At 45.9% G+C, this 13,005-nt stretch overlaps 1 protein-coding gene across 3 annotated transcripts in view; it reads left to right on the top strand.

Annotated features, from left to right (window-relative positions):
- Positions 1 to 13,005, top strand: part of FKBP6 (FKBP prolyl isomerase 6) — a 234,131-nt gene that overhangs the window by 115,958 nt on the left and 105,168 nt on the right. The gene's annotated exons all lie outside the window — the stretch shown is intronic.

The raw sequence follows: 13,005 nt of genomic DNA, 5'->3' as shown, positions 1-13,005 counted from the left end.
TCTAACTCTACCATCAAATTTGGGAGGGTCAGTGCAGGGCTCCCCACACAAAATAACACGTCGTCCACAAATAGGGCTAATTTATGTTCAACAGTCCCAATTACTATCCCTTTTACATCTGCGGATTCTCGAATCTTCTGCGCTAGCGGCTCTATATAGAGCGTGAAAAGCAGCGGAGACAATGGGCAGCCCTGCCGGGTTCCACGTTCTATCTGAAAAGTCGACGTGTACCCACCATTGATTTTTAATCTAGCTATAGGCAGTGGCGTAGCCAATTTTGGGTGGGCCAATTTTGGGTGGGCCTGAGCCTAAAGTGGGTGGGCACAAAATTATCTCTGCCCTGCCATACCTTTACCTCAAAATATAAATACTTTAGCTAGTGAGGATCCTCAAGCTCTGTTAGCTGAAGACTTTCTCCGAAGGCAATTAATACCAATCGGTCCACCACTTTTCTCTCTTCCCCGCCTCCAGTCCCCGGGCTGGCACCTCTCCCTAGCTCCACCCCATTGACAATTAATACCTTTAATTAAATTTAGATATTAGATATGTATCAAATGTCAAAGAATTTTAGATATTAGATATGTGTCATATGTCAAAGAATAAAGTGGTTGCTCAAAGCATATACTAACCACAATCACTGAACTGCAAAACACTATGCACAAATTTGTGCAAAAATACACTCAGAACCTTACTGTATCATAAATATTACACTGGGCAGACCCTAAAACACCAATATACCGATACGGAAAATGCAGACCGTCAACAATATGAAACAAGGGATCATGTCACAATTCTCATGTAGAGCCACTAAACACCTTTTTAGGGTGGATAGTGTTCACAATGAGCTCCTTTTATTAACGACCATATATAGATCCTTCAAGAGGTAGTGTGTCATGATTTAGGCTCTACACCATTTCTGATGTTTTGGTGCCACCTCAGTAAGGCCAACACACAATCTCTCCACTGCAAAACACTATACACAAACTTGTGCAAAAACACACTCATAACCTTACCAAACCATAACAGCACTAATTCCAAGGACAGGACGAGCTACAACCTTATGCGTGGCAAGGCAGTACTATAATTACACAGGGCTCTAAAACACCAGTACACAACCCAGTGAAACAAAACAAAACAAAAAAAGGCTGCAAATACTACACGCTAGCAGAATACTGCACCTTGATCACACATGAAAAACACATGACACAACAGTGTAGCGCTCTAGAAATGTTAAATAGTAGTAGTAGTAGTAATATGAAGGCAAATTTCTGAACTGGAAAGTTACCTCAAGAAGTCAGACTCAGCATGCAGCAATACTAGAAAAATTGAAACTTACATGCAAAATATCACAGATGCACATTTCCAAAAGCTGACATATTCCAATTAATAAATTCTGAATTAAAAAATGTTTTCTACCTGTGTTGTCTGATCATTTAGTTTTTCTATTCGCTTTGGTCCCAGTGTCTTCTGTTTTATGCAGTGTCTTCTTTCTATTTGATATTTTTTCACTCACCATGTCCACCATCCTCCTGTGTTCTTATGTTCTCTCCCCCTGCCCTCCCCTCTCCTCATCCATGTCCAGCAATTTCCTCTCTCCCCTCCATCCATCCATCCATGTCCTGATGTCCAGCAATTTCCTGTCTCCCCCTCCAGCGATCTGTTCTCTCCCCACCCCCGCCCTCCTCTTCATGTCCAGCGATCTGTTCTCTCTCTCTCCCTCCCCCTGCTGTGATGGCCACGATTCTCCCTGCCCTCCCTCAGCTCCCCTCTCCCTCCCCCTGCCGTGATGGCCAGCGATTCTCCCTGCCCTCCCTCAGCTCCCCTCTCTTTGCCCTCCCATCCCATCCATGGCCAGCGATTCTCCCTGCCCTCCCATCCCATCCATGGCCAGCCATTCTCCCTGCCCTCCCTCAGCTCCCCAACAGCCCTCCGAGTCCTCTCCGTTCCCCCCTTCCCTCCCATCCATGGCCAGCGATTCTCCCTACCCTCCCTCACCTCCCCAACAGCCCAAGTCCTCTCCATCCACCCCCCCCTCGCGTGCACACAAGTGTGTTGAACCTGTCCTTTTTCTTTCAGTAGCAGCGAGCGACGTGAAGGCACTGCAAGTTCGCCAGCTTCAAGTTCTCCCTTTCCTGTCTTCACACAGTGTCCGACCCGCCTTCGCGGAAACAGGAAATACGTCATCGTAAAGGCGGGATGGACACTGTGTGAAGAGGAAAGGGAGAACTTGAAGCAGTGTCTTCACGTCGCTCGCTGCTACTGAAAAGAAAAAGGACAGGTTCAACGCTCTTGCGTGGGGGAGACGGAACGGAGGGGGGGAACGGAATGGAGGAGGAGCGGAGGAGGGCTGCCGGTCGGGCCGAGGGAGGGAAGGAGGCGTGCCACGCGGGGCCTTTTAGAGCGCGAGGCCCTGTCACCCGCACCGCCCTAAGACCGGCTCGACTCGGGGTGCACCATTCCTGGGTGGCTACGTCCATGGCTACGTCCGTGGCTACGTCCATGGCTATAGGTCTTTCATATAACCTGCTAAACCATCCCATCAGACCAGTCCCAACCCCCATATGTTCCATAGCTTCCCAAAGATAGGGCCACTCCACCCTATCAAATGCTTTTTCTGCATCTGTACTTAATAAAGCAACCGGTATAGCCTGTCTCTTAGCCTCCCATATTACATGCAGCATTCGGCGTACGTTATCCACCACTTGTCGGCCCTTAACAAATCCAGATTGGTCAGTATGTATTAATTTTGGCAGTATCGCGCCTAGCCGATCTGCCAGTACTTTGGATAATATTTTTATATCTAAGTTGATTAACGAAATTGGTCTATAGGATCCACATATAGCCAGGTCCCTCCCTGGCTTTAATATCAAAGGTATTCCCGCCTCATGCATACTAGTGGGCAATGACTGACCACCAAAACAGGCGTTACCCACTCTCATCAACAAAGGGCCCACTTCTCCCGCGAAAAGTTTGTAAAATTTAGCGGAGTATCCATCCAACCCCGGGGCCTTACCCACCTTAAGATTCTTGATGACTCCTGTAATTTCATCAAGAGGAAATGGAACTTCTAGCTTCCAGCTCTCTTCAGTAGTCAGTTTTGACAGTCCAAGTCCCTCTAAACTCTGACGAACCTCTTCCGCTTCCACCCCTAATTCTCTTTTATATAGCTCTTTATAAAAAGTTACAAATTGATCTCTAATTTCTTTATCTCTGTAATACATCTGGTCCCCTGGGCCTTTAATTTTTGTAATGGTATAATTTCTCTGCCTAGCCCTAAGGCAATTAGCCAGCATTTTCCCTGACTTATTACTATGTTCATAAAATTTATGTTGGAGAAGTTTCCTCATAAATTCCACCCGCTCTACCTGTAATTTTTCCAGTTCCATTCGGCATGACCTTAGCTCTTGCAACTCTTGTGCCGACCCTCCCTCCTGATGTTGTCTTTCCAAGTGAACCAGTCTAGATCTCAGTTTCAGTTCTGCTGTTTCCCTTGCACGCTTTCTACAGGCCCCCCCACTTTATGAGATGCCCTCGTACTACCACCTTCAGTGCATCCCACAGAGTTCCATCCGATACCTCCCTCATGTCATTGATTGTGCAGTAATTCTGGATCACTTTGCGAATATCCGCGCAAACTCTGTGGTCCCCCAATATTGACTCGTTCAACCTCCAGAAGAGGAGCCGGTCTTCCTCCCGCAACCCCTTCAGCTCAAGATCCACTGGAGCATGGTCGGAAATATTAATGGTGCCAATCTCAGAATCTAGTACGCTATCCCAGAGTGTGCGACTGCACCAAATCATATCTATTCTGGTGTATGTGGTCTGTGAGTGAGAGAAAAATGTGTATGTCTTTTGGCCTGGATGTCTAAGCCTCCAAACTTCTACTAAATCTAACTGGGAGGTCAGGTTTTTCAGCTTTTTACTACGGACCATGTTTACACTACCTCCTCCTTTTGAGTGGTCCACTGGTGTCATGTATGTATTGAAGTCACCTCCTAGAATCATATTACCGTGTTGGAATTGGGAAAACTCCTCTGCCATCCTATCAAAGAAGTCCCCCTGCCCCACATTCGGTGCATATATATTCACAATGGTTACTGGCTTGCCATATAAAAGTCCCTTTACAGCCAAACATCTGCCTAGGTCATCTCTATAGATGTCATCAATTATGAATGGTATACCCTTCCGAACATAGATTACTAGCCCTCCTACTTTTCCTCCCCTTTATCAAAATGTTCTATACAGTCAGCAATAGCCCTGTGTTTAAGTAAATGGGCATCACTGCACCTAATATGTGTTTCTTGTAACATTACTATGTCCCAATGTAGCCATTGCACCTCCCGAAATACAAGACTGCGTTTTGATGGGGAATTCAACCCATTGACATTCCATGTGCCCACTATTAGCCCCTTACCCCCCTCCCACTCCTCCCCCCCCCCCCCCCGAGTTAGCTGGTATAAAACCTGCCAGCTGATGGTTCTGAGGAAGTAACTCCTCGCCAGAGCAGACTATTTTTAAACTGCATATTAGAAACCCAGCTGCTATTAACTTTTCCTTTCCCTATCCCTCCCTCCTGCCATTTAACCCGTCCTTTTAACAGTATTGCTAGCCAGCATAAAACACAGTAACATCATATAAGGAACAACATTAAACTGTCACCGAATACCAACATACTCAACCAACTGTCTATATATTTAACACTATGGTTTTCATCAAGGTCTCCCGATCTTGTGTTCATGTCCCACTCTATTTTGGAGATCCCAGGGACACTGACTCCTTTCTGGATCCCACTTTATGCCATGTATGCTCCATTCGTGTCAGGTTCATAGTTGTGGAGGCTGTTCCAGAGGCTTCTGGTGGCAGACCCTTGCAGCCCAGTTCCTTCAGTATAGTCCACGCTTCTCCCAACCACGACACCCTCCGGGATTGACCTCCAACTATGAATTGCAAACCAAATGTAAATGTCCATCTATATCTAATGCTTGATTGCTGAAGATATTGTGTAAGCTCTTTGAATGCCCTTCTGCTTTGGAGCGTGCCTGATGCAAGATCCTGAAATATCATAATTTTCTGATTTTCCCAGAGGACCTCTCCCTTAGCTCTTGCTTTTTTTCCAAATCATGTCCTTTATTGTATAGTTTGAAAAACATACCACTATGTCCTGGGGTTGGGAGGTCCTCCTGGGTCCCAAGCTTCTATGTACTCTATCAAACTGGATTACAGAGTCTCCTTGGTCCTGCTGGTTCTCTCCATCCACTCCCAGAATAATAGCACAGATTTCTCTGATGATTTTAGCACAGTCCATATTTTGATCAGTGTCCGGTATGCCTTTAAATCTGAGGTTGCTGCGCCTGGAGTGATTTTCCAAGTCCTCCAGGTCTAGCTCCATTTTAGCCTTGTCTTCTTTCAGGGATTGAATTTCTGACTTTAACTCTTGTACCTCGCTCCCCACGTGCTCCAGCTCCTCCTCTGCCTGCTCCATTCTGTGTCCGATTTCCCGCATGTCTTTCTGCAAATCAGTGACTGCATCTTTAATCGTCTTGCGAACAGCTGACATCTCCGCTTTCAGGGCCTTGAACCAGCAAGCGACCTCGTTAGTGATCTCCGTGTCGCTTTTAGGATGCTCCATTGGGCCCTCCGTCTCCGACTCGGAGTCCGCGGCGGCCATTTTGGCGAGTGTCATGTGCGGTGTATTGCTGGAGTTCGCCGCTCCGTCGCGTTTCTCCGCCGTGTATTTAAACTTATCTAGTTTTTTTTCGGGTCGCCATTAGCCTGCACTGGCCACTATTTTACTTGTCTGAAGGTTGGGTTTTCAGGGTTTCTTCACCTTTTTCACCGTCGCCCTAGCAGAGCTCCGGGATCAGGTGTCCATCTCTGACGCTGACGTCACTTCCTCTGCTTGCATTCCTCCGCTTGCATCATTTCTTTCCCTCACAAGACTATTTAAATACAACAAATTCCAGTCACTAATGACATTTGCCTTGCAAGAGGTCATCAGCATAGCACCGCCATCTGCGGTTCTTCAACGTGAACCTACTGTTGCTGACCTCTTAGCGCTTGGTGCAAGACGACTCCATTTTCTTTTCTTTCCAACTGCTCGGCCAAGTATCATTGGACTTATATGCTTCACTATTTTATGTATAGGAATTGCATTCCTTCTGACTGCATTGTTTGGAGATGCCCCTGCTGAGCTGAACAACCCTATGATTGGTGACTATACTGACAGTACCTTTTCGGTTGATAATTTCTGATTGTCGGCTGAAAATCTTACTGCCACGAGAAATTTTATAGTTACACCTGCTGTAGAAGGTTCCACAGGGTATGGTATACATACCACACTGCTACTGACCACTCCTATATATACAGTTTTCAGTAAAGTCCTGGACTTAGAATCACCAATGTAGACATTTCAGAACCAGAACAGTGTAATACAGTCAAGTTCACAATTGCTATTTATGGACATTATGGACTCCTATTTTGTTTTATTTTCAATTTAGCAATAATCCTGTTTATATTGGAAAGGTTCGATTTTATTTTATTTTCTTATTATTCCCTTTATAGCTAATGACACATTTTCTATTATGAATGGACGGTATAATTGAACCCTTATTGTCTTTACTTTCATTTTAGCATTGATTTTGAATGTTTCTGAAAAATTTTTTTCTGTTATTTCTGCTTATGTAATTCAAATTGATACTGCTTATACAAGGGTAACACCAAACCCTAATACTGACCAAGATAGTCAGTCATACAATTATTTGACCATGGTATAACCGAGTAGATTTTTATAGGTTCACCCCAGTTGCATGTCTCTCTGCAGGTTTGACCAAGCTCCAAGAGGGGTAAGGGATATAAAACCCTGGGGTGGGTTCGTATAAAGGGAAACCCCATGCTCCCCAGTCATTATGCATATGTCAAGACCTATGTATGGCCCATCTTAGTATAATTTTCCTAGGTTCTCTTCTTGTGGAGTTTCATAATTATAAAGATATATGGGATTGACCCATAGAAATTGCTGCTACCATTTTGCTGTATGATGCAACCTCATAGCTGCTATCCGCTTCTTAGTGCTCATGATTGGATGGCCATGACGGGTAAAGTAAGGCCCAGGAATTCCAACCTGCTTAAGGATTCTGGATACCTACAGTGGTGGAAATAAGTATTTGATCCCTTGCTGATTTTGTAAGTTTGCCCACTGACAAAGACATGAGCAGCCCATAATTTAAGGGTAGGTTATTGGTAACAGTGAGAGATAGCACATCACAAATTAAATCCGGAAAATCACATTGTGGAAAGTATATGAATTTATTTGCATTCTGCAGAGGGAAATAAGTATTTGATCCCCCACCAACCAGTAAGAGATCTGGCCCCTACAGACCAGGTAGATGCTCCAAATCAACTCGTTACCTGCATGACAGACAGCTGTCGGCAATGGTCACCTGTATGAAAGACACTTGTCCACAGACTCAGTGAATCAGTCAGACTCTAACCTCTACAAAATGGCCAAGAGCAAGGAGCTGTCTAAGGATGTCAGGGACAAGATCATACACCTGCACAAGGCTGGAATGGGCTACAAACCATCAGTAAGACGCTGGGCGAGAAGGAGACAACTGTTGGTGCCATAGTAAGAAAATGGAAGAAGTACAAAATGACTGTCAATCGACAAAGATCTGGGGCTCCACGCAAAATCTCACCTCGTGGGGTATCCTTGATCATGAGGAAGGTTAGAAATCAGCCTACAACTACAAGGGGGGAACTTGTCAATGATCTCAAGGCAGCTGGGACCACTGTCACCACGAAAACCATTGATAACACATTACGACATAACGGATTGCAATCCTGCAGTGCCCGCAAGGTCCCCCTGCTCCGGAAGGCACATGTGACGGCCCGTCTGAAGTTTGCCAGTGAACACCTGGATGATGCCGAGAGTGATTGGGAGAAGGTGCTGTGGTCAGATGAGACAAAAATTGAGCTCTTTGGCATGAACTCAACTCGCCGTGTTTGGAGGAAGAGAAATGCTGCCTATGACCCAAAGAACACCGTCCCCACTGTCAAGCATGGAGGTGGAAATGTTATGTTTTGGGGGTGTTTCTCTGCTAAGGGCACAGGACTACTTCACCGCATCAATGGGAGAATGGATGGGGCCATGTAGCGTACAATTCTGAGTGACAACCTCCTTCCCTCCGCCAGGGCCTTAAAAATGGGTCGTGGCTGGGTCTTCCAGCACGACAATGACCCAAAACATACAGCCAAGGCAACAAAGGAGTGGCTCAGGAAGAAGCACATTAGGGTCATGGAGTGGCCTAGCCAGTCACCAGACCTTAATCCCATTGAAAACTTATGGAGGGAGCTGAAGCTGCGAGTTGCCAAGCGACAGCCCAGAACTCTTAATGATTTAGAGATGATCTGCAAAGAGGAGTGGACCAAAATTCCTCCTGACATGTGTGCAAACCTCATCATCAACTACAGAAGACGTCTGACCGCTGTGCTTGCCAACAAGGGTTTTGCCACCAAGTATTAGGTCTTGTTTGCCAGAGGGATTAAATACTTATTTCCCTCTGCAGAATGCAAATAAATTCATATACTTTCCACAATGTGATTTTCCGGATTTAATTTGTGATGTGCTATCTCTCACTGTTACCAATAACCTACCCTTCAATTATGGGCTGCTCATGTCTTTGTCAGTGGGCAAACTTACAAAATCAGCAAGGGATCAAATACTTATTTCCACCACTGTACAACCTAAGACAGCCAGAGTACTAATCATATGTTTGTTGAGCTCATAACAATAAGGAGTTGGCTCTAGAGAAATTTAGTAGAACGCTTAATTGAAACGGCTACCAGCAAGAAAGAACCTACAGGTCAATATGTCTTGTATGAAAATCTCATGCTTAAACCTGCTGGGATGGATACATCAGATTACCTTCCCATGCATAGGTCAAACTGCTATGCAGCAGAAACAGTAGGAAGTTCTGTAGCTATTTAGTAGAACACATAGGATTGTTGAGTTTTAGAAAATGCTAACCAATATGTAACCAATATATTTGCAAAGAATATATATATATATATTAATCAGCTTATGATAGAGAAATTTTAAGAATATAGCAATCATATATATCTTTTTTTTATTATGCATTATCATATATAATCATGCTTGTAGATTTGTAGAAATAGCTTTAATGTACTAGATTTAGATGGATGAACACATTTGTGTGATTAACCACAGATTTGAAAAAGTTTCAAGAGGGGTTACATCTGGGTTTAGAAAAAGGCCACGGATTGGGTTGTGTAAAGGGAACACCATATTTCCCACTATTATGTATATGTTAGCACCTATGCATATAATTTCTGGTTTTTCATGCACTCGGCACGGTACAGGTTTACTGAAGTTCTCAGAGGTCAATACCCTCCTACACATTATAGTCTAACACCTTCTGGAAAAGACGGTAAAAATCTAGATGTTCTTTTTTTTTTTAAGCTGCCCCCGCTGCGGGGACAGCAAGAGGGGAGCTGTATAAATATAGTACAAGCCTGAGGCCTACTACCCAGCCTGGGACCTGCTGGAAGAGCTTTGCCCAGTCTAAAGGATTCTGGGTAAAACAGGCCAAGAGAAGAACTGTTTTTAAAAGTACATTTTCTAAGCTAACTTTAGCTTGATAGTTTCTGACTTCATAACAGGTGCATGAAAAAGGAGAAGTGAAAGAACATTGTGGCTAGAAGAAGACTGGCCATCTGCCGGAAAAGGGGGAGGGTTTGTTCCAGGGATAAAATTTTCAAAATCTGTAGTTAATCGTCATTCGGCCACCTGGGCCATTTACGTAGGAACAGTTTTTTTAGAGCTCCATAGAACCTAATGGAAGAAAAAGGTATAAATACGGTTGACATTTAGTATGTAACAGAAGACTTAGAGACTAGAGGCTGACCTGTGTCATCTCTGTCAAAAGATCTCTTCATAAGAATACTTTGCTCCATCTCTATGTCTATGTAATCTGATTTGGGTGAGTAATAAACTTCAAGCTTGAACCTGTCTCTCATCTTCCTTATTTCTTACTTATGGGAAAATTGTTACTTTGATATGGACAGTGAAAAGATTAACCAGAATAAAATGACAAGACCTCTGGATCTGACTGGGGAATTGTACATCCCTAGAAAGACCCTTGACAGAATTGTCTGGTCCATGATTGATTCATGGTTATTCAGTGTAGATTGTAAGGTAGTGGGTCCAATGATTGGAGTCAGATGGGGTTGTTAACAGCCTTCCCCACATAAGCCTAAATTTAGGGGACCTAGAAACCCCCTAATATATTCAGGTCGCAAGGTGATACGTTGCGGGCAGAGCTGGGCTTTGTCCACAGAGCTGGATCGAGTGCTCATTGCTGGGGTATACCTACAGCCCCTGGTCTGCTGTAGGCCATGCTTAAATCTCTTTGATCGCCGAGTGTCTTGGACGGTCCTGAACCTTAGGACCTAAGACTAGTCTTCTAGATGAGGTGCGAGGCAGCCCGCCTTGAGGACTCTTCTCAGAGGCCCTGCTGGATGTAGTCTGGGAAGCAGATTCATTGCAGACCTCCGCTTGGACTTGACTGATCAGAGGTAAAACATAGGAGCAATTCAGACCCCCTACCGAGGCATCCCAGTCTTGGGGCTGGGAGTCACTAATATCCGTCCAGGCATCAGAGTCTTGGTCCTGCTGTTCGCCGTCAGCTCTACCGGCATCAGGAGTGAAGCAGTCTCTCTTACAAGACTCTCCGCAGCCTAAGATATCACCTTTCTCCCAGTCTAGGATAGGATTGTGTCTCTGCAACCAAGGGAGGCCTAACACGATGGGTTGCACTGCTGACTGGAGGACATATAAGGAATGTCTTCCCTGTGATCACCAATACACAAGCTTACCAGACCCGTCTGGGTGCTTACATATCCTTGAATGTGCCCATAAACTGAAAAGAGCGGAATGGTCTTAGGTAATTCTTGTACAGTAATGTTGAATTGATGGACCAGGGCCTCAGCTATAAAGTTTTCCCCTGTATGCTCCTGTCTGTGACCTAGGTCAAGCACAGCTGGCACTAGGAATTGAGTCCAGAGAATGCCAGAAGCTAGGCTTACTATAGTGCCTGCCGTCAGACCCTGATCCAAGGGTGCAGGCTTAAGTGGACATCTGGCAGCATAGTGACCAGTATCACTACAATACAGACAAAGATTGAGCGTCCGGCGCCTTTGTTTCTCTTGCATCGTGAGTGAAGTATGCCCTAATTGCATGGGTTCTGTGGGCGGTACAGGAAAGACCCCCTGGCCCCTCGAAATCGGTGGCACATACTGCTGAATAGATGTTTTAATTACCATTCATTCTGAGGAGCGTCGTTCTCAGCTCCGCTCCTGGAACCGAAGATCGATCATATTGCAGAGATTAATCAGGTCATCTAACCCTGTGGGAAGTTCCCGCCCGGCCAACTCATCCTTAATTTGTGGTGCCAACCCCTGCCAGAAGGTCGCGACCAGGCTCTCATTATTCCAGGTCAACTCAGAAGCCAGAGTGCGGAACCTAATAGCATAGTCACCCTGCGGCCGTGTTCCCTGTCTTAATCTCAAGAGTGCCGAAGTTGCTGAGGTAGCCTTTCCCGGCTCTTCAAATACTCATTTAAATTGATCCCGGAAACTGTGGAGATCCTGTAGCACCGGGTCATTCTTTTCCCATAGGGACGAAGCCCAGGCTAGCGCTTGCCCAGACAACAATGACATAATATATGCTATCTGGGTTCTATCGGTAGGAAAGTCTCTGGACTGGAGTTCAAAAATTATGTCACACTGGTTAAGAAAGCCTCTACATTCCTTAGGATTGCTGTCATACCTCGGGGGTGACTTAAGACGGATACCTGACATGACAGCAGCTCCGGCCGGTGCTAGGTCTGGATTAGGAACTTGCGAACCGGCTGCACTCATGGGTGCTTTCATCAGATTGTCCAGCTGGTCTATGCGGGCCCCCAAGTGATGGAAGGCGGCATCCACCTGTGCCAGCTGCTGGGCCTGCTCATTGAGCCTCTGCCAGATGGGTGATGTCTCCAAGCTCATGGCCTTGCAATCTGTCAGGTTCCTCGTTGAACCTCTGGGTTAGTGAGCCCTTGGACCACTGCTGAGGAGCAGCAGCGGCAGGAGAATCACCCAAACACAAGACAGGACAGGCCAGACGTACCGGCAAACCCAGGACTGGAACTCCCAGACGGAGACTGCAGCCGAGGCAACTCAAGAGGAGCAAGCAAGACAGGAAATCAGCCCAAACTTCACCTGCACTTTACCACCGTTCCTCGGGGGTTGAGCCCCCGGGTGCAGGTGGCCAGCAGGACTTACTGGACAGGGCAGGAAACAGCCGGAAGGAAAAACCAGGAAACAAACTGGGTCTTGGGCAGGCAACAGACAGAAGAATAAACCAGGAGACAGGCAGGGTCAACGCCGCAACCGGGAGAAACACAGCAGCACTGCAACTAACTCTCACCAAAGGAAACTCCTCTGAGGACCTCTGTTGCAAGGCAAAGCAGAATATTTCCCTGTGGTTAATAAAGGCAGCATACAAGGGAGTTCACCAGGTAAGGGTGCTGCTAAGTTCCAAAACATCCCCAAGACAATCTGGAAGGCTGGAAGATCCGGACCGGATCAGCATGACTTCTGGAACATGGGAAACAGCAACCAGACAATCCATCGCAGCCACCAGGTCTGACCACCAGGTGGCGAGATGAATAAAAGCATGAAACTTGGACTAAATCATGACAATAACAGGATAGGGAGTGGGGGGGGGGGACAGCATGACTAAGTGGCAATAGGATGGGAAGGGAGGGGTGAAATTGCGTGGCATAGTTAAGTCTGGGGTTAGAGAGAGACTGGGCGGGGAAGGGGCTGCTGACTATGTTTCTGCCAGTGGCTTTCAGGGTGTATTAAGGGCCTGATTTCCTTTGGACATAATAGGAAAACAGCCTCTAATAAATCAGGCCCACCCATGACCCAGCTCCTTATCTT

Source organism: Microcaecilia unicolor, chromosome 13 (genome assembly GCF_901765095.1).
Source record: "Microcaecilia unicolor chromosome 13, aMicUni1.1, whole genome shotgun sequence".
Lineage (NCBI taxonomy): Eukaryota > Metazoa > Chordata > Amphibia > Gymnophiona > Siphonopidae > Microcaecilia > Microcaecilia unicolor.
Note: the sequence above shows the minus strand (reverse complement) of the source record. Positions and strands in the feature narration are given on the sequence as shown.